This window comes from Schistocerca serialis, chromosome 3 (genome assembly GCF_023864345.2).
Source record: "Schistocerca serialis cubense isolate TAMUIC-IGC-003099 chromosome 3, iqSchSeri2.2, whole genome shotgun sequence".
Lineage (NCBI taxonomy): Eukaryota > Metazoa > Arthropoda > Insecta > Orthoptera > Acrididae > Schistocerca > Schistocerca serialis.
The window spans coordinates 632,612,137-632,632,326 of NC_064640.1; positions in this window are offsets into that span (position 1 = coordinate 632,612,137).

Here is a 20,190-nt window from a genome sequence, read left to right on the forward strand (position 1 = left end):
GGCCGCTGTGGCCGTGCGGTTCTAAGCGCTTCAGTCCGGAACCGCGTGATTGCTACGGTCGCAGGTTCGAATCCTGAATCGGGCATGGATGTGTGTGATGTCCTTAGGTTAGTTAGGTTTAAGTAGTTCTAAGTTCTAGGGGACTGATGACCTCAGATGTCAAGTCCCATAGTACTCAGAGCCATCTGAACCATTTGACGACCAGTACGAAGTTTGTCTCAATTGACTTTTCACCATTTTTGGAACGGGGAAACCTCTAAAATACTTGATTTTTCCCCACAGCATCGTCTTTATAGGCTGTTATTAACATTTCTAGAGATTCTGTTCCACTTTTTCCGAGCGGAAAGCAAAACTTCACCACCACACGCTATTGACAAAAATTAGAATCAGTCTTTACAAAAACGACAATCACACAAACTGTTTGTTACTACAAATTCTGCAGAAACTAGTCCTGACCTTCAGCAGCGCCACTCAGCTTTCTGATTCTTGAAAGTTCGTTCTATGAGCTCGTAGCATCAAAATGTGGTACTATAAAAGCTCTGCCCATTAAAAGATTAGTTCGGTTTATTTTGGGTACCCCGTCATAAGTGTGCATCCACTACCAGAGCTGAAAGAATATTGGATCTCAGCAGAAAAGTCTTGAGAATCACGATCGAAATTAATGAACATAGTTACGGTTCATCTGCCCTTTCTTACATTTCCCTTCGCTATTGCGGCTGGATGTCACTATGTTCATAATTCTCAAGTGACGTGACTGCAAAATCAGTCACTGGCTCTATACCAACGACTCCAATCTGTCTGCGTCTAAGTTCAGATCAGCTGCATGAGAGCCTCTGCCCAGACGAGCCTGGAAATGAAATCTGCCTATGGAAAAGCCTGCCTTCAAGTAATTTTCTACAGAACACTTCCGACAAGAAAGACTCAGAGCCTTACGTGGTTTGGTGTCGTATTATTTGTTATTGGCTGAATACAAATTCTTGTGAATGCCGAGCGGTGTAAAGTTGTCTTACAATAATCTGGTGTTTCAGATCGTTAACCAGGCAAAAAAACTTCTTAGTCTTGACGTTCAAAAATCTGTGTGACTTTCTCCATCTCTCTATTTCCATGCGCTGGCCAGTGCTGACGGACCTCTGGAGCATTATTGCACTCCTTACTCCCGCTTCTAAATAACTTACGTCAACAAATTGTAACTGTTTTTACCTTTACTTAACCAGTCTGTTCTGTTGGCACATTGTCACGGCGTTGGGGTGTCACGATCTTCAAAGGAGCCCTATACTTCCTGTTCCTGTTACACTTTATAAGATGTTAGAGTAACAACCCATGTTTTTCACCAGATTACAACTGCCCACTCTTCTCTCTGCAATAGCAGTTCTTTCGGGACTCGACCATTTAGCGACATGTATTCCGTGACCACAAAATCACCGTCTTCAGGCCATGAGTGGCCTACCGGGACCATCCGACCGCCGTGTCATCCTCGGTGGCGGATGCGGATAGGAGGGGTGTGGGGTCTGCGCACCGCTCTCCCGGTCGTTTCGATGGTTTTCTGTGACCGGAGCCACTACTATTCGGTCGAGTAGCTCCTCAATTAGCATCACGAGGCTGGGTGCACCCCGAAAAATGGCAACAGCGCATGGCGGCCTGGATGGTCACGCATCCAAGTGCCAGCCACACCCGACAGCGCCTAGCTTTGGTGATCTCACGGGAACCGGTGTATCCACTGTGGCAAGGCCTTTGTCTCGTGACGACATAGCTAGCGAAAAACTGACACTGTCATCCCACACATCCTGGAGATATAATCTACATTATTTGACTTTGGACGGTTGGCACCAGAGCGACTTCGTTTCAGCATTATACTTGCCTGGCGTTCCCTGCTGCACGGGGCAATTTTATAAACAGTGGTGGGGGACTGTTTCCCTGCATTTTACGACCCTACTGCGCGTCCTTCGTCCTCCACAGAGTCAATCTCCCTTTCACAATGGTTTCTCATTTAGCTATGAATGCAGATTGACATAGAAAATTGTTATCTAAGTAGGTAAGCATTCGCAGTCACATGTACTGTCTTGCTACTCAGTATATAGTGAAGATTAATTTATTCCAATTTGATCTGACTTTTTCTTACTGGTTTTAGACAAGTTACTGGACAGTGTGATGAAAACAGTCGCATAACATTGACCACATGACCCTACATACGGTATCATATGCATGACGCTGCAAAGTAGAGGATGACATGGTATTCGGTAGACATCCATTGGGCGTTGGGGCCTGGTTGGGGAACTCGCTTGTCGGTTTCTCAAGTCCAGATAAGTTCAGTCAGACTGAATGTTGACCTCAACAAACGGGCTATTTACTATTTGATCATTAACTGTTTATTGATGTAAACTTTTGTCACAAATCCACACCGAAGAAACATTACAATGTGATCCTTCTAATGTGGCGATGACTTAGTTGTGGCGTTCAGAGGTGTTCGTGAGTGAGCGGCGAAATCTGAGTGGAGCCCGGATTCCGATGATCGAGCAGTGATGCGTCCTTTTAATTCCTATTCGTTGAATCATAGTGAACAGCACCAGGTCAAGTGCGCTCCTGGGGATCACTTGTTAGGACAAAATGTTTGCGGAAGTTTACGTTGTGGATGATTTTTTTCCGGCTGCACGGCTACAGATTTTTAAAAGAGAAGCGAGGAATTTTTTCACGAGGGGAAATTTTGACCCTGTGTTAAAGAGATAACACAGAAAAACAAGACATTTACTACAGTAAATTATTCTTTAGAATATCGTTAATATTCATATCATATCATTGATCATACAAAAATGACTGGAAAGGTCTGAAAGTCTCATCGAAACCGTGTAATCTCTTAACAGTAAACAAATAATTACAGGTGCTTTGAGAAGATTTGGTATTACGCCGCTGAAGCGTGAGGAACAGAAAGACGTCCTGGCGGCAGGTATTAATGTCGCTCTGCGCCTCCTTTAGACGCTTGCCGTTTTGGGCGAGCCGATTGTAGACAGTCACCTAGCGAGTGCAATTGTGATTTCTTCATCTAATTTCGTTACACACTTGCTGCGGATCCCGTTCAAAGAGCTATGTCAACGTTGCCCTTCCTGCAACAACATTTCAATTGTCATCATTATCAGTCCTCTTTCCTATTTTCCATTTTCTGGCCGAATTCTTGGACGTGGTTTGCCGTGGAAAGCCTTCTACTTCGCAGCTTTATTTGTATATTATAAGGTGTCTAGAATTTTCTGCTTATTCCGGTCAGTTTTTACCTGAACTATACGTACTATTATAAATCAGCTATGGTCGAAACTTAATTTTTCAAAATGTTTTGTGATGTTGGTTCTTCTTGAGTTCAGATATATTTCTTGAATTTACAACAGAGTAATTCTTCTTTTCAATATCTAATCTTTCTTTAGTTACACACATATTTGTATTTGAATGTTACCTTTCAGTTTAAAAGAATTTAGAAATTCTCTATTTCCTAACATCTACAACACTATCTTTTCCCCCTATTTCCCGATTTCTTGATTTTCGTTAATCGGTTCAAGTTAGTGTGTTGATTCATATGAAACCTGAAGGAGATTTACCGTATTGTTATGATGAATGATTGCAATATCAGTCCTTTACTTTCTGTTATGATGGTCATGAGGCATAGACTACTACAACCATATCTAATTACCATGTTCAGTTAGGTCCTTTTCGCGTGTTTTAGCCTGTTTGATTTATCCTAGGTATTTAGATTAGTCTGTTTTTCTTATATTTCCATATTTATTTCAGTGGTTCAAACCATATGTTTGTCATTACCTACATGTCACGAACGGATATTTGTACTCCTGTTTCTCCTGTGGCTTGTTCCATCTAATTTTGTGCTACCTCTGCACTGTTAACTAAAAGCAATAAATCATTCATAAATCCAGTTATTAATTTTCAGATTATCCCCTTTTTAGCCGATTTCTTTTCCTTTATTAATGTTATATTCTGTGAATTTCTTCGTCTATTCGCTGATCACTTCTTCAAGTATGTGGTTAAACGAAACTGGAAACATTGCATGTCCCTATCTCTTATTTTAAATCCAAAGGGTCTGATACTTTTCCAATGATTTTGCTTTAAAGATTTATATTTGTTAGTGTGTCCTCACATCACTAGTGTTTTAAATGACATAAGTCTGAAAGCACTCCACTAACCTAACCCCTCCCCTCCTGCCGGCTGGTGTGGCCGAGCGGTTCTAGGAGCTACAGTCTCGAACCGCACGACCACTACGGTCGCAGGTTCGAATCCTGCCTTGGGCATGGGTGTGTGTGATGTCCTTAGGTTAGTTAGGTTTAAGTAGTTCTAAGTTCTAGGGGACTGATGACCTCAGAAGTTACGTCCCATAGTGCTCAGAGCCATTTGAAACTCCCCTCCCCACTCCTCCCCCAGGAAATGATGGGAAGTTCAAATTTTGGTGGAAAAAAGGTCAATTGGGATACCTCCACTAACCTACGAAAATGACGGGAAAATAAATCACTTGGGCTACCTCCATTAACCTGAGTCATCCGAATGCCACCAGAGAGAGCTGTCTTCCTATGGCGGTCTGGGGTGGAGGGGGGGGGGGGAATGGCAGGAAAAGGACTCAGTCTCTTCTGGGCTGCTGGAGAGGGGAATAAGTGGACATTATTTATTCTTGACCCATTTATTTAGCGATAGATTTCACATAGTTGATTTATTACTCTAATGCAAAACACTCGCTCTAACGTGTTTGGGGTCAGGATGAATGGAATGTGGGATGTTTCGTCACGGAGAATATACACATTTCTCTCAGCGTCTTATGTTCAGGGTAAAATGAAAATCTCAGTAAGAGCAGACGACAACGGGATGCCGGTGATACAGGCAATAACATCCAACTATTTCTGTCGACTTAACACCATGACAACAGACAAATTGGCGTCTCGGTGTAGTATGATTATAATTCGTTAGCCTTCTTGCGACCTCGTTCTAATACCTCGTGGGAGCAGGCATAATATTTTACATTTTGAACAACGAGCAGTAACACACAAAGATAGTAGACGGAAGGATACAAAGAAACAATCAGACAGATGGGTGTGGATCCAGTTCATCATAAGAAGACTAAACAAGAGGGAAACTTCACGAAAGCAATGAATACGCTGATTAGTATACATTATTTCTATAGATCGGAAGATGAAAAAGCGCAGATCTGTACTTTACTTTCTGTCTTAATGGGAATGATTTTTAGTTTCTTCTCTTCTGAATTTTCAAATGAATTGATTATTAGACGGCACAGAATAATTAGTTAACTGTGTTTCTTACAGCTTCCATTCGCACCAACATTTTTCTACGTTCTCGTTCAATTCATGAAATTCTACCTGTATGATCACAAGACTGCACGTAGATGCAAAAGATTTCGAGGTGCATAGTGCTTGTTATCTTACTTTTTGTGACATGTGGGCAAAGTTTATTTCCAAAGACTTTTAATTGTACTGAAATAATCTTTTGTCACTTAGTAACAGGGTAAGTGTTTTTTTTTTTTTGTATACATTTTGTGGGAAACTGTAATCGTTATGGAAGATTATACACCTAAATGTTTGACACAACTGATAGGAGAAAACGCTGCATATTAACCTAACCACACGCCTCCTCTCCGTATCCTGCTATGACATGAACATGGTTCAAAAATGGTTCAAATGGCTCTGAGCACTATGGGACTCAACTGCTGTGGTCATAAGTCCCCTAAAACTTAGAACTACTTAAACCTAACTAATCTAAGGACAGCACACAACACCCAGCCATCACGAGGCAGAGAAAATCCCTGACCCCGCCGGGAATCGAACCCGGGAACGGGAAGCGAGAACGCTACCGCACGACCACGAGATGCGGGCCATGAGCATGGGATTCTCCTCACATACCCCTACAGAGCTGTTCCTAGCACAGCTGAGAATTGGCAACACCGTCACAAACATTTGGCAACACTGTGATTGTGCAATCACTTCCACGTATGGTACTGAATTGACTCGCTAAATTCGCTTGATATTCCCTTTCCATTTGAATGACTCGTGCTATATAATCCTCATGTAAACTAAGACACTGAGACTGAAATTCAATTTTTTGGCTAAAGAAATTCTGTTCTTCACATAAGTGACAACTTTTATTATCTTTCACGATGTGTTATGAAGCTGAGCGACCAATACCATGATGAGAGTGAAGTGCTCACATCAGTGTGTTCCGAGCCCCGTGGTACAGCCCGCGTCTCGTGTCGCAACGGCTCAATGAATCGTCAGTTCCAACCGTGGTAGGAGCCAGCGTGTGCGAGCTGTATTTTCTGAATTATCTTATGGAGCTACGAATTTCCAGAAAAAATTCTGTAACGAAATCGGAAGAGAAACCTTTACACTTCAAGTCCTCTTGGTAGCTCGACCCAGTAAGTTGTGTTAATGGTCATAGATCTTGGCCTTCTGACTGTCAAACTGTTTCTCAATACAAGCGTCTCTGAAGAAATTCGAATCGACCGTCAACGATACAATTTTCGGTCTTGTTCTTCACATAAGACTCACATGCCAGGGTGATAAGTATGAAGGGAATGAACCTCTTGATTACTGTAGGGCCTCTATGCTAAATTTCCAGAGTAGCAGTTAGGGACTCTCTGCAGACATTTACTAACAGCTGCTCTAGCGACTTACTTTTCCTCTGGGTAGCTTCAAATATGGGCAATTTTGTCGCCTTAAATCCAATTGAATATTTTAAATATCATTTCTAAACAGCGTTCACTTCTCCATTAATTAATGTATAGACCTCAAAACAAGCAATATGCCTGAGTAGCTATGTAGCAGGTTCTGAAAGGTATTGACTCAATGTTTTGCATCCATTTACCAGAGGGAATCAAAGAAAGGAACCAAACACGTTGCACTGCATTTACTCTCTGTGCCTTGACTAACAGATATGAATCCATGAAAAAAAATTATTTGAAGAATCTCTTGTGAAAGGAAAAAGAACAGGATATGACACTTTAACTATAGCGCACTGGATTACAATGAAATTAAATCTGTGCCACACTGATGTATTGCATACTAGAGTAATAAAATACTCACCAAACAAAAACGGTTTTGTGCCTCCGTTGCCATAGAGTGTGAAACACAAATCGTAGATAGATTTTATGGGTCACCACTCAACAACATTAAAGCATTTCACATCGTCGAGAGTGAGGAGTGGAGCAGACGTTGCCAGCAGAAGGCAGCGCAGTGCCTCAGCCCTCGCCGGTGGGATGCAGACGGGTCACAGAGAACTCAGACGCATGCCGTGTTCAGAGGCGGATGGTCGGCCAAGAAATCTCTCGCTAAAATATTGTTGAACCAAACTGTTATTACCAATGTGACAGAAAGCGAAGTATTTTGTAGATTCGCTTGAAATACACTCATAGCTTCAGCACCGAGAGAAAAGGGGTTATAATAATTATGTCGACGTGTGCTCTCGGTTGCCAGATTTCGTAGTAGCTAGGCCTGCGTTTTACCTCAAGACTACAGCCGCAGTGGAAAATAATGCACTCAGACTGCACTCAAGACTTCTTCCAGGAAGTGACGTAGACTACAATGTAGCCAGATCAAGCATATTGCCGGACATAGAATTCTGATGGCAGCACGATTGTATTGTCCACCTTACGGACAATTGTTTTGGTCAAGACTGTATTTACAACACATAGTTCACGCTGAACACCCAGAAAAATTAAAAAAAAAAAAAAAAAAACAGAATTAATTTGTGAGCTACACCGTTCGAAGTATTCATAGTATTGTATACGTGTGTGTAATGCCCACTCGAGAAAGACAAGCATACACAGTCTAGCTACAGTATTATAAATACGCTTCAGTTTGTGGATCAACTCAGACAGGTTGATAATCATTTTGAATATTTAGCAGTACTGTACCCATTGGCGTTAAACTCGTTTTCAACCAATGATTCCCACAGCTACAGGAACACCACTTGTGATACCTCTTAGACAAAATACTTTGCAGTGCTATAAGACGAAAAGATCGACCTGACACAAACTGTGGGACGTTTGTCTCACAACTTCCGTACCTGGATAAAGAGCTTTTCCTATTTGAGATATCTGTGAACATTGCTGCATAAGACGATTTAAGAAGAAACTAAATTCCTTCAGCTACGACAATGTTTAAAGACATCGTCTTAACTGCACTAAATCGTGGTTTGTGAATCGTTTACTAGCTGTACTCTGCCGCATTTCGCTGGGTGGAAGGCAAAAAGCTTACTGACAAATTTCACACAAGGAAAAGGGGGACGAAATGTCTCCCACCGGAAGGTCATGTTGTTTTTTTTTTAAAGATTACAAAATCAGCTAAAACGAACAGTGAGGCAGTCAGTGTAATCACATTACTGTTGTCAGAATGATGTTGACCTGCCCAGGGCCTGTAAGGATAAAGGGGCCGTTTAGGTCAGGCATATTGTATACAGAGGTGGAAGAGAGAGCACCACTAAAGTCCACAATAAGCATGCATTGCGTACACACAGAAATTACTGTCACAGTGTACTATTGGAGCCCAATGAGTGAATTGCATATTTTCCGGTGAAAAAGAGCACTGGCAAACAGTCTTCGCTACATTAGGTTACTTAAACTGGTGTCACTCTGGGCTAGACTTTATGTTCAGCGACTAAGTGTAACGACCATGAGTCGGATGCGGGTTTTGCAACTGTGAAATACTTTCCTACATTATAGAAGTGAATATTACATCTGAACTAATAATGCGAAAATTTTGAACTTGGATAGCTTACAATGAAAATCTTTTTGTTTACTGCAAAGGAAAACAACTGATTTTCTAAAACATTATCTGCCATACACAACTTGAAACAGGTCACGTCGACCATATCTTGTGGAAGAACTGACAGCGACGTATAACGGAAGGCAGTAAGATCCCTTGGCTTTTGGTTTGACAGTATTCGACAGCCGTTTCTAGGCGCAAGTAAATTAAGAAAGGCAGCGCGTTTTTGTTGTCAAGTAACGTCTTCATCAATTACTTTAATTTTAATGTAATCTGCGATATTAACATGAAAAGGACTCCGTAGACAGGGAAAGAACCTCTTCTTTGGCAACTAATACAATAATGGCAAAAGGCATTAGATGATCTTCAAGCACATGTGTTCCAGCAACGGTATGAAGAAAATGATAGTAATAATGACGGTAATAATCGAATTACCCGGTAACTTCACACTTCACAGTGGATTTTCTCGAACTAAGAAATTTGCCTAGAAGAGTCTTTACATCCCGCTGACATGGGACCAGCATAATCTCCACATCAGAAGATTGCTTCTACGTAACCATTTAATAAACTCGCATTTTTTCCACCGTGACTAATTTTGTAAGCAAAGCACATCATCCGTTACAGCACACTCCTGGGCCTGGGAAATGTGGCCACAATTGTCTGGTGGAACGAACTATCACAGGAGCAATGCGTAGGTTCAGGCATTTACTTTTAAGAGGCACAAACAGATTTACTTTACCTCTGGTAACCTCAAGAGAAAGACGTTATAATCCGGAGTCCGCATTAAACATCACGTTCCTTCATTACCAATTGGGCAGAGCCGGTTTACGTTGGGAAATGACACAGGCGGAAGCCGTGGTAAACAGAAATACTGTCTCCAGTAAACATACTTACATTAGAAAATTTTATTTTATTTGATGAAACGATAGCCATTTAAAGGAACAGGTCTCTTATTTTTCTTGTACTTGAATGAACTAAACACGTTGAAAAATTTGGTGCTGGACTGTGATTCGAATTCGTATCTCATCTTTCGAGGATCTGAATCTCTCGGAGCAGTATAGTTCAATCATTTCGTTCCTTTTCCCAAGATTGAATCTTCTCTAGGTCTCCTCGAAAGGTAAGTATGTGGGTCCGAATCCTGATCCAGTACAAAAATATTCATAATTTCATTTCAAGCCCTATCACGTGCATACCAGTCTGGTAGTGAAAATTAACGTGCATTTTTAATGTCTGTTCATGTGTTGCCAACAATCGCAATAGGTGTCGTTATTTCTGGTCAATCACGCACACATCTTACTGTTGGTGAGTAAGCAAGTGTTACTTAAGCTATGTTCGTGGATGATAAAGAAGGACGGTAGGTGTGCGGTTCGATTGTCGCTCAGGCACAAAAATTTGTATCCTTATTTTAGATTCAAACATCTAACAGCTGGTAAGATAAACCTATACGTAACATTTGATTTTACTTAGTTAACAATCCGATTGCGTGCTGGGTTCGTATCTCCGTCACAGAACTTCACATCATGCGCTTCATCTTTAAATGCATGAACACTTTGTTCCTTCTGAATGGAGGTATATCACACATCTTCCGTGGTTAGTTAACGGGGACAAAAGGGTCTTTAAAAGAGTCTCGGTTTATTACAAAAACTGTCGTCTTTTTTTTTTCAAGTTTAGATTTGGTTACTGACATTGGGAAAATTTGTGTAATTCGTGCCTCTTCATGACTAGTCATCAATATGATTAGATTAGATTAGATTAGATTAATACTTCTTCCATAGATCATGAATACGACATTTCGTAATGATGTAGAACGTTTTAATGAAAGATTTCCTTACATACCATGATTCAGTTTCTTTGCAACAATTTTTTACTCTCTGTCCCTCATTCTTTTTTATTGTTATCTCTCTCCCTCACTCTCTCTCGCTTCTCTCTCTGTCACACACACACACACACACACACACACACACACACACACACACGCACGCACACAGTCTTTTTTTCTTATTTGTTTGTTGTGCTCGACTATCGGCGAGGCACGAAAACGTTCGTCACTGATTTTCTTAGTTTTGAGTACACTTACGAAAGATATATGAAAACAACTATGAGAATTACTGATTTATGAAGCTTAGTTTGCAGTCAGCTCTGAGCATTATTAGTAACTACGCTCCAGCCCCTAAACCAAGTAACAGAAATGTGAATCAGACGGATTACGTATTCCAGGTCGTAGCAGTCGCGTCTTTGAGACGTCAGCTATGGTCACTTCCCAGCCCACTGTAGGATCACATCGGTTCGTTTTCGTCCTGCTGGTAATGTAACTGAGATTTGGCAACAAGGCAACGTATGTTTGGCAACTCTGTGATCGAGGAGTTACTTCCTGGTGTGCACGGAATTAAGCCTCAAAGTTCACTTGATTTTTCCTGTCATTTCCACTGAATAACCTGAGCTACTATTAACGATTGATCTGTAACAAAAGATTGTAAATTTATGGTATTCAGCCCAGGAAAGTCGTTGCACGTGAAAATCGCATCTAATCTCGTCAGTCAAATAGCGGTTTACGAGCTGTAGCCACTACTGATCGCATAAGACTAGGTCTACATGGATGCCTCTCCCGTATGTCTGTGGAACCGTGCTAACCTGAGAGAAAGTGACTGTTATGGTTTGCGGTTCCAGTCTTGCTGACTGTAACGTTTTTATCCCTTCTGTGAAAAAGCTACAGACAGTCAGATCACACATCGATAAGGAAATCGCAAGAAAATACTTTCGGCTCATAGTGCAATGGTGGAAAACTTACAATGCTGTACAACAGGTAACGCCTCTTTCCGCTGCTGACAAACCAATTTTGGGTTTCTAGGAATACGGAATTTTATTTATGAAATGCCCATTTGCATACCACTTGAGTATGACACAGCATACCAATCAAACACAGACCCAACCGAAATCTAAGTGATTAGTATTTTACTAATTCGTGCCGATAGAGGCACGCTTGTGTATAGATACTCAGTTTTATTGAAACAGACTTTCGTCGTAAGATTATCGTGGGTAGTTTTATTTCATTTCTTATAATACAGTGCACAATTTTAGTACGGTTTCTTTTAGTGTTGTTAAAACATTCGTTAACATGAGAGAGACATTAATCATCAACGATGTATGCGAATTCTCTGATGTTATCTATAACAGTCTGACAATGCACAAGCAGTTTATTGATTACATTCACGTAGACAACTTGTTCTGAGTTAAAGCTGTCTAACAAGGTTTTATGAAGAATAAAATGCCACTGTCACACGACAGATAATGTAGAAAATACTTTTCTGACGTATTTTGGCATGATGCGCTCTCCCCATACAAAATACAAAAGTTTCGAGATGCATCTGCAGCCTGGCCATTTGTCAAACCTGAAAAGAACAAAACGTCACAGAAGTTAGCCCTTTTTCCAAATGCGACTATTTTGGGTTGAGAAATGAAGGGAATTATGTTCAAAGTTCAATTAGATCGATAACTTCAGCAGACAGCAGTATGGAGTTTTAAACAATGTAGCAGTAATGTGCCCAAACTCGCGACGTCTTATCCACAAAGCGCAACGCTTGCCGTTACGCGCTACTAGCTGACACATAGCTACAACACCTCGAGAACTCAACAATTCTTCCAGAATTTGCGCATTGCAAAGTGCTGTGAGATAATGCATATGGCAGGATCTAGACTTCTGAGTGACAGACAGTTACAGCTTTTCTTTTGCACTGCACGACGTTTTTAACAATCAGATAGCGCAATAGAGTAGCTCAAGTCGAAAGGAACACTTCCTGTTTAAATTTCTGCATCCTACACTGTTGGCAGTTCTGTGTTGGTGTAAGTTATGTGATTTTATTTCGGTGATTACAAAATAGAGTCGAATGTATGCACTGGGTAGCCGAGGCAGCTAGTTCATGGCGATTCGGTCAACCAAGTAAATGAATGTACTGAACATGCTGCAAACCACTACAGGGAGTCTGTGTGTCAGAATTGTCATCAACTGTGGCGCAACATTTTTATGACAGAAAAATGAGCGTTAGAGAAGAGTATTTGGTGGTCTCTTGGATTGGTGCTAGTGTCATATACTTAGGGTCTGGATTCGATTCCAACTTCTGCTGATGCTTTTTGATAAGGAGAGAAAGATTCTGTTTTCTTCTGGCTACGCCAAGTGAAGAAGGTATAATGGCATTGTGGTCTGACATTCATGTTAAACATGATATTCCTTCTCTACCAAGTAGACGTTAGGTTGAACCACAATAAAGTCAGAAGTCGCGACACGTAGAAACTCTATCAACACTAACCTTTCTTGTACTAGTTATTTATTTCTAGTGACGAAACAAACGCTATGTGTGGTCACAGGACACTTATTCAATCTTGTATTTGAGCTTCTGTATGTCGATAAAATTGGTTCTGATCTGGGAATGCAACCCAGACCGCCCTTAATGCGGAATTAGATCCCTTCGTGACAATACAGCTTGACTGCAATTTGTTGTTTGTTCAAAATTGCAGATTCCTCAACATCTCCACATATTGCGCGTGAAAGGGTACGAAACCTGGCCCGGTACTAAAGCTTTCATTATGTATTATCAAGCTCTAGCATGAGAACACCTATCTGCTGGTGGGTAATAATTTTGATTTTTAATGTATTTTCATTCGTTATCAACACTAACGGTATCTGACGTTTTTGAGTCCCAGTGAGACACAGAACTGTTTGCGAAATCATTGTAAATTCAGGGATGTTATTCCGAGCTGCTGGTGGAGAAAAATTCGGTAGCTGACGTCTCTTTGTGTGCAGTCAACAACGATATGTGTGGGGCTCGATTCCCAGTCAGCACTGAACTCTTCGTCATATTATTTCTAGTTCAGATATGCTCACATGTCGCTGCTGGTGTAACAAACCCATTTTTAACGTTCGTTTTCTCTAGAATATAACAACGATAGGTGCCAGGGTCGAGTCCTAGGAAAGAAAAAATTAATGTTTCGTCTTGTCATTTCAATTAAAACATCTAGCTACTGCCGAGAAAATCCGATATGTCACAGTTGATTGTGCTTCGATGACAATCTAATTAGGTTCTGGGTTCGAATCCCTGTCCAACACAAAGCTTTACCTCACGGCATTTCAAGTAAGTTACTTGTGAAGAAGCAATATTTAACATGTCTCGTAGTTCGTTAATAAGGACAATAGACGCTGGGTAGGAATTCGCGTCCGTTAACAATGTTTACGTTATGTAATTTAAAGTTGATATTTGCTAACTGATACTGTCTAAAATCGAGGTATATCGCTATCTGTATGCCTAGTCAGGAATGCCTGTTAGTTTCCGTCAGTCACGAAGTCTTTGCTTAGTCTGCATGACCTGGGCTTGAATCCATGTGCTGAATGATACTGTTCGTCGTGTCATTTGAAGTTCATACATATTCTCAACTAGCTGCTCGTGAATAACTTAAATTTTTAATGTCATTTTGTGGTAAATATAAAGTACGGTATGTTATTTTGAAGAGGAAATCATGAATACGACGAACTTACTACGTGAATTACCTATCTGACGTAATAATGAGAGTGGTAACATTTCATGTATGTCATTTATTGTAATAAATGTGAACTTATAAGCCTGAAGAACCGTCTTATCCGTGATAAGATGTTCCCTGATATTTGTAGTACCTTGGTATTACTTTACATCTTGAGTTATTGCGATACAGAGCAGTGTTTTCTAGTGGTGACTTGTTGGTACCATTTTCAATAGTCAAACGACTGTACCAAGGGCGATTAGAGGACCTGCTAGACAGCTGCGCTATGTGGGTTGCATTTGAATCAGGCGAAATGCAATTCAGGTCATTCGGATACTTTTGAGCACGACAGTAAATGTTCGAGAATTAATAATGAGTGGACGTACTGCACAGTCATATATCTACACTCGCAATGACACTCACAAAGTACAGATGAGGCCATTTAGCGATGAAACTGAAATTGGCAACATGCTGTTGCATCATTGAAATTACTGTAAAATTGCTAAAATTGTTCACACTGTGAAATGTGATGCTTGTTATTACAGTACATCGACGGTGTCTCTTCCATTCTATTTATCCACTGGTACGCTGTTGGTTACCACATAGAGATTGACTGACATCGTTTGTTTGAGATGTGGAAAGAGTTTGCCGGCCTGTGTGGCCGAGCGGTTCTAGGCGTTTCAGGCTGGAACAGAGCGACCGCTACGATCGCAATTTCAAATCCTACCTCGGGCTTGGTTGTGTGTGATGTCCTTAGGTTGTTAGGTTTAAGTAGTTCTAAGTTCTAGGGAACTGATGACCTCAGATATTGAGTTCCATAGTACTCAGAGCCATTACAACCATTTGGGAAAGAGTTTTGGTGGAGGGGCAACACCGTCTACGGGATGGCTAGCACCCAAACAGTGATCATGTACATGACTGCAATATGAAGAATCAGTCGAAATGGAATGCAGAGTCATCAGATATTCTCTCACTGTGACCGATGTGCTTAAATGTAGAGGTCGTCAATTACCTTCGGACTACTGTTTGGAAACGCTCCATTACACTGCCAAACTCTTCAAGCTTCCTTATAGTGTAATTGTTTTTTATTTAAAAATCATCCATTGTGTGTGATATGTTATGGTAGCAGCAGTAACAACTTGACTTACACTGTGCGATGTCTAGCTTTCTATGAGAACACTGGACCAGAATGTGGTAATGTCAGTTCAGAATCTGACACATACCTCGAAGTACTGGCGGGAAGAAACAAATGTATGGCTGTGTACAAAGCGAGTTACTGCAGGAAAAACAATGTTTCGAGCAGGGACACAGGTTCACAGGGAGCGTCTCTTGCGACTCACAGTACAGTTTGTGTGATTCGGTCATCCTTCTACAGTGCAGGAGATACAACTTTACACTGGTCTTTGCAACGGCTCAATACCTGTATATTAATGGGATAATCATATGTGCTAGATGCCTGCACGCAGACGGTATTTGTTTCCGATATATGGGGGCAGGGCTATGCAGTAAAAATGTGACGGAGTTCTCTATTACATTAAGTTAGTGGATATTTTATAGTTCGTATTTTTCTCTGTTGGATGGTACACAATAATGATGAATGCCTGTTGGGGTGATAGACGTGAATGAGCCCTGAGGGAAGCGGGTCCACTTGGGACTGCAGTATCTGTATGTAGTTTGGCGGCGCACCACAATGCAGTAGCAAAATCCTTGTCCTTCTCCTGGTTACCATACATTCTTTTATATTATCTAGTGTTGTAGGAGTAGGCTTCGTCTTTCGCTGAACTTACACGTCGTACACTGTTGTCAGACCTACGACAACTTGTTCCCGTTTCCACCGAATGTCGCACTAACTCTTATCACTCTGTTTCTACACGGGTTGCAGTTGGTAGTAGATACAGCTCTCTTCGACTTCTGCTCGTTCGAGTTGTAACGAACACATGCGCAAAGCTGCATAAATGGCAGCAGTTGCAAGAGGCATAGGAACTATCTAAAAGTTTACTGTAGCTGATAGGTTCAGAAAAGGTGACTCGTTTCAGTAAATGAGAGTGCCAGAAATATGATTCACTAGTGGTTGTAATCATTTAAGGGCTTATCCATAGGACCGAATGTATGTATGTGGTTGAATTGCAAGACTTGATTCCAAATCCCTGACATAATTTCTACTGTAAGGTATAGCACTAGAGATCTGAATAGCTAGTGTATATTTCTTATGACCTCAATCAGCACACCATCTACTGTCTGTAATCCTTCTCAATCAACCTTTGCCTATAACCCAGTGAATATATCGCAGAACCTCTGACATGGCATCGAGACAGAATGTGTTACAAGTATTGGAGAAATATCTAGCGGCGGCATGAGCGAATTTCAAATACCAGTTTCATGCCACAATCCTTATCCGAATCACTTTATAAATTCAGTGATTTTACCACGAGGTTGCACCATCGGCGATGTGTAACCGCACTTTCGGTACGATAATGTAGACTCCGGCGATCACCGTCTATATTCAGTGTTGCTTTATTTGTCTGGAAAATCCGGTTCATTCACAGGTAATGACATACCTCGATTTATAAAGCCGGTATAGCTTTTGACATGGATACTTGTGTGGTCACCTGTAGGACCAAGACTGCTTGTGATAGTAATATGGTCGATGCGATCGTGTTTTTTTTTTTTTTAACATGTGGCGGTTTGTAAGACGATTACGCCTCTCTTTCTAAAACACTGTGGTACCACTCACAAGAAAAACTTATGGGACATGTCCACCCATCGCTGATTTTCTCTCAGAATTATTTCGTTTCGCCAGCAATCAGTTATTGGCGAAGTATTATACAGGGTTATTACAAATGATTGAAGTGATTTCACAGCTCTACAATAACTTTATTATTTGAGATATTTTCACAATGCTTTGCACACACATACAAAAACGCAAAAAGTTTTTTTAGGCATTCACAAATGTTCGATATGTGCCCCTTTAGTTATTCGGCAGACATCAAGCCAATAATCAAGTTCCTCCCACACTCGGCGCAGCATGTCCCCATCAATGAGTTCGAAAGCATCGTTGATGCGAGCTCGCAGTTCTGGCACGTTTCTTGGTAGAGAAGGTTTAAACACTGAATCTTTCACATGACCCCACAGAAAGAAATCGCATGGGGTTAAGTCGGCAGAGCGTGGAGGCCATGACATGAATTGCTGATCATGATCTCCACCACGACCGATCCATCGGTTTTCCAATCTCCTGTTTAAGAAATGCCGAACATCATGATGGAAGTGTGGTGGAGCACCATCCTGTTGAAAGATGAAGTCGGTGCTGTCGGTCTCCAGCTGTGGCATGAGCCAATTTTCCAGCATGTCCAGATACACGTGTCCTGTAACGTTTCTTTCACAGAAGAAAAAGGGGCCGTAGACTTTAAACCGTGAGACTGCACAAAACACGTTAACTTTTGGTGAAATGCGAATTTGCTGCACGAATGCGTGAGGATTCTCTACCGCCCAGATTCGCACATTGTGTCTGTTCACTTCACCATTAAGAGAAAATGTTGCTTCATCACTGAAAACAAGTTTCGCACTGAACGCATCCTCTTCCATGAGCTGTTGCAACCGCGCCGAAAATTCAAAGCGTTTGACTTTGTCATCGGGTGTCAGGGCTTGTAGCAATTGTAAACGGTAAGGCTTCTGCTTTAGCCTTTTCCGTAAGATTTTCCAAACCGTCGGCTGTGGTACGTTTAGCTCCCTGCTTGCTTTATTCGTCGACTTCCGCAGGCTACGCGTGAAACTTGCCCGCACGCGTTCAACCGTTTCTTCGCTCACTGCAGGCCGGCCCGTTGATTTCCCCTTACAGAGGCATCCAGAAGCTTTAAACTGCGCATACCATCGCCGAATGGAGTTAGCAGTTGGTGGACCGTTGTTGAACTTCGTCCTGAAGTGTCGTTACACTGTTATGACTGACTGATGTGAGTGCATTTCAAGCACGACATACGCTTTCTCGGCTCCTGTCGCCATTTTGTCTCACTGCGCTCTCGAGCGCAGAAATCTGAAGTGCAGCTTCAGCCGAACAAAACTTTATGAGTTTTTCTACGTATCTGTAGTGTGTCCTGACCATATGTCAGTGAATGGAGCTACAGTGAATTTATGAAATCACTTCAATCATTTGTAATAGCCCTGTACTTATTTGTAGTGGATGCGTGATAGGTTCGCGTTGAGCTTAATTCTTATAAAGTATGTGTGTGTGTTCCGACATGTGCAAAGGAAATGATTATTTCCAGTTGTAAGGAAGGTATTGATTTGACATGAAATACTATGATAGCAAAGGAAAGAGTACGGCAAGTCATAAGAATGGTTCAGATATTACTGTTTCCTGAGCCACAGATATCAGCAGGGTGTATTTACGATACTCCACTGATTGTCGAATGTCATCCAATTGAGATCGCGATCTTAATAGTTAACTGTAGATACAGTGATAAAATATATATGTGGCCGGTTTCCTGGGATGATTCTGCCTATGCGTGCTTGGCGTGTAGCGCCGCTGACCTGTGGCGGGACTGGTTGACTTTTTCAGCCAACGGTAGGAGCTGTCCGAATGGAGAGGCCTATTGGGACGCAGAAATTTAGCTGATTTAACCTTGTCGTTCTCTAGACGGCTGAATGGCGAACTAATACTTTGTGCAGGGTGAAAATTATTTAAACCGACAAACTCTGGGAGGTTGTAGGGGACATCAAAACAAATATTTTTCCCTAATGTCATTTTTTCCTATGAGGAGTATTTAATCCGATAGAGGAAGATTTATCTGGTGGGCAAATTAATTAAACCAAAAAACACTTTTCCATTTTTTTATGACCAAGAGACAACACATAAACACAACCCAATTTCAATTACAGTAGATTTTCAAAAAAGCCTCCATTGACACGTAAACAAAGGTTACACCGTCGGATCATGTTCTGTCTGACAAGGGCAAAAACTCCAGGAGTATCCTGAATTCTTCCTGCTGCTGCTGCTGCTGCTGCTGCTACTATCTGGGCAATCAGATCCTCATCTGATGCAACAGGAGTTGCATAAACAAGGTTGCGCATCTCTCTCCACACAAAAAAGTCCAGAGGGGACACATCTGGGGATCGAGAAGGCCATGGTACAGGATAACCTTTGCCAGTTCACGTTTCTGGGAACCGTCGGTCCAAGAATCGACGCGCACGACGACTGAAATGTGCCGGCTCCCCGTCATGTTGGAACCACATGCGTTGCCTTGTAGGGAGCGGGACGTCTTCCGGCAATTCTGGCAATGCTCTGGGTGGATAATCAACTGGTTCTAAGTTGTGGACACGCTGTAAGTGAAATGGACTTAACAATTGCTCTCGAAGGACTGTTCTTACATTCGTCTGATTCGTTCCCATGTTACGTGCAATTGCATGGGTAGGTAATCTGCTAAATGACCCGGTCTCACGCAGACGTTGGTACACAGCAGCAAAGGTCGTATGATGCGGGATACGGTGATTAGGATATTGTTGTCGATAAACTCGCTGTGCAGCTCGTCCGTTGTGGTGTGCTGCGTACTACGCAGCAACCATACCGGTATACTCACTCCAGGTGTATCGCACCATTAGTAAACAGAGACAATGCACTACTACACTGGTGGACAGAAGTTGCCTACAACTGAAGACCGTAATACGCCCTCTAACAACTGAAGAGCGTAATACGGGCTCCACCTGTTTAAATAATCCTCATGAGAAAAAGTGACATTAGGGAAAAATATTTGTTTTGATGTCCCCTACAACCTCCCAGAGTTCCTCGGTTTAAATACTTTTCACCCTGTATGTATTGGACAGCTAACGTAATCGCGTGGCTATTTGAGAAGATTCAGTATGGACTTGTGTTTCCGCTGGACCATTATTCCCTCACATGTAAATTGTCTGACTGCCTGCTTTTGCACATTTAGTG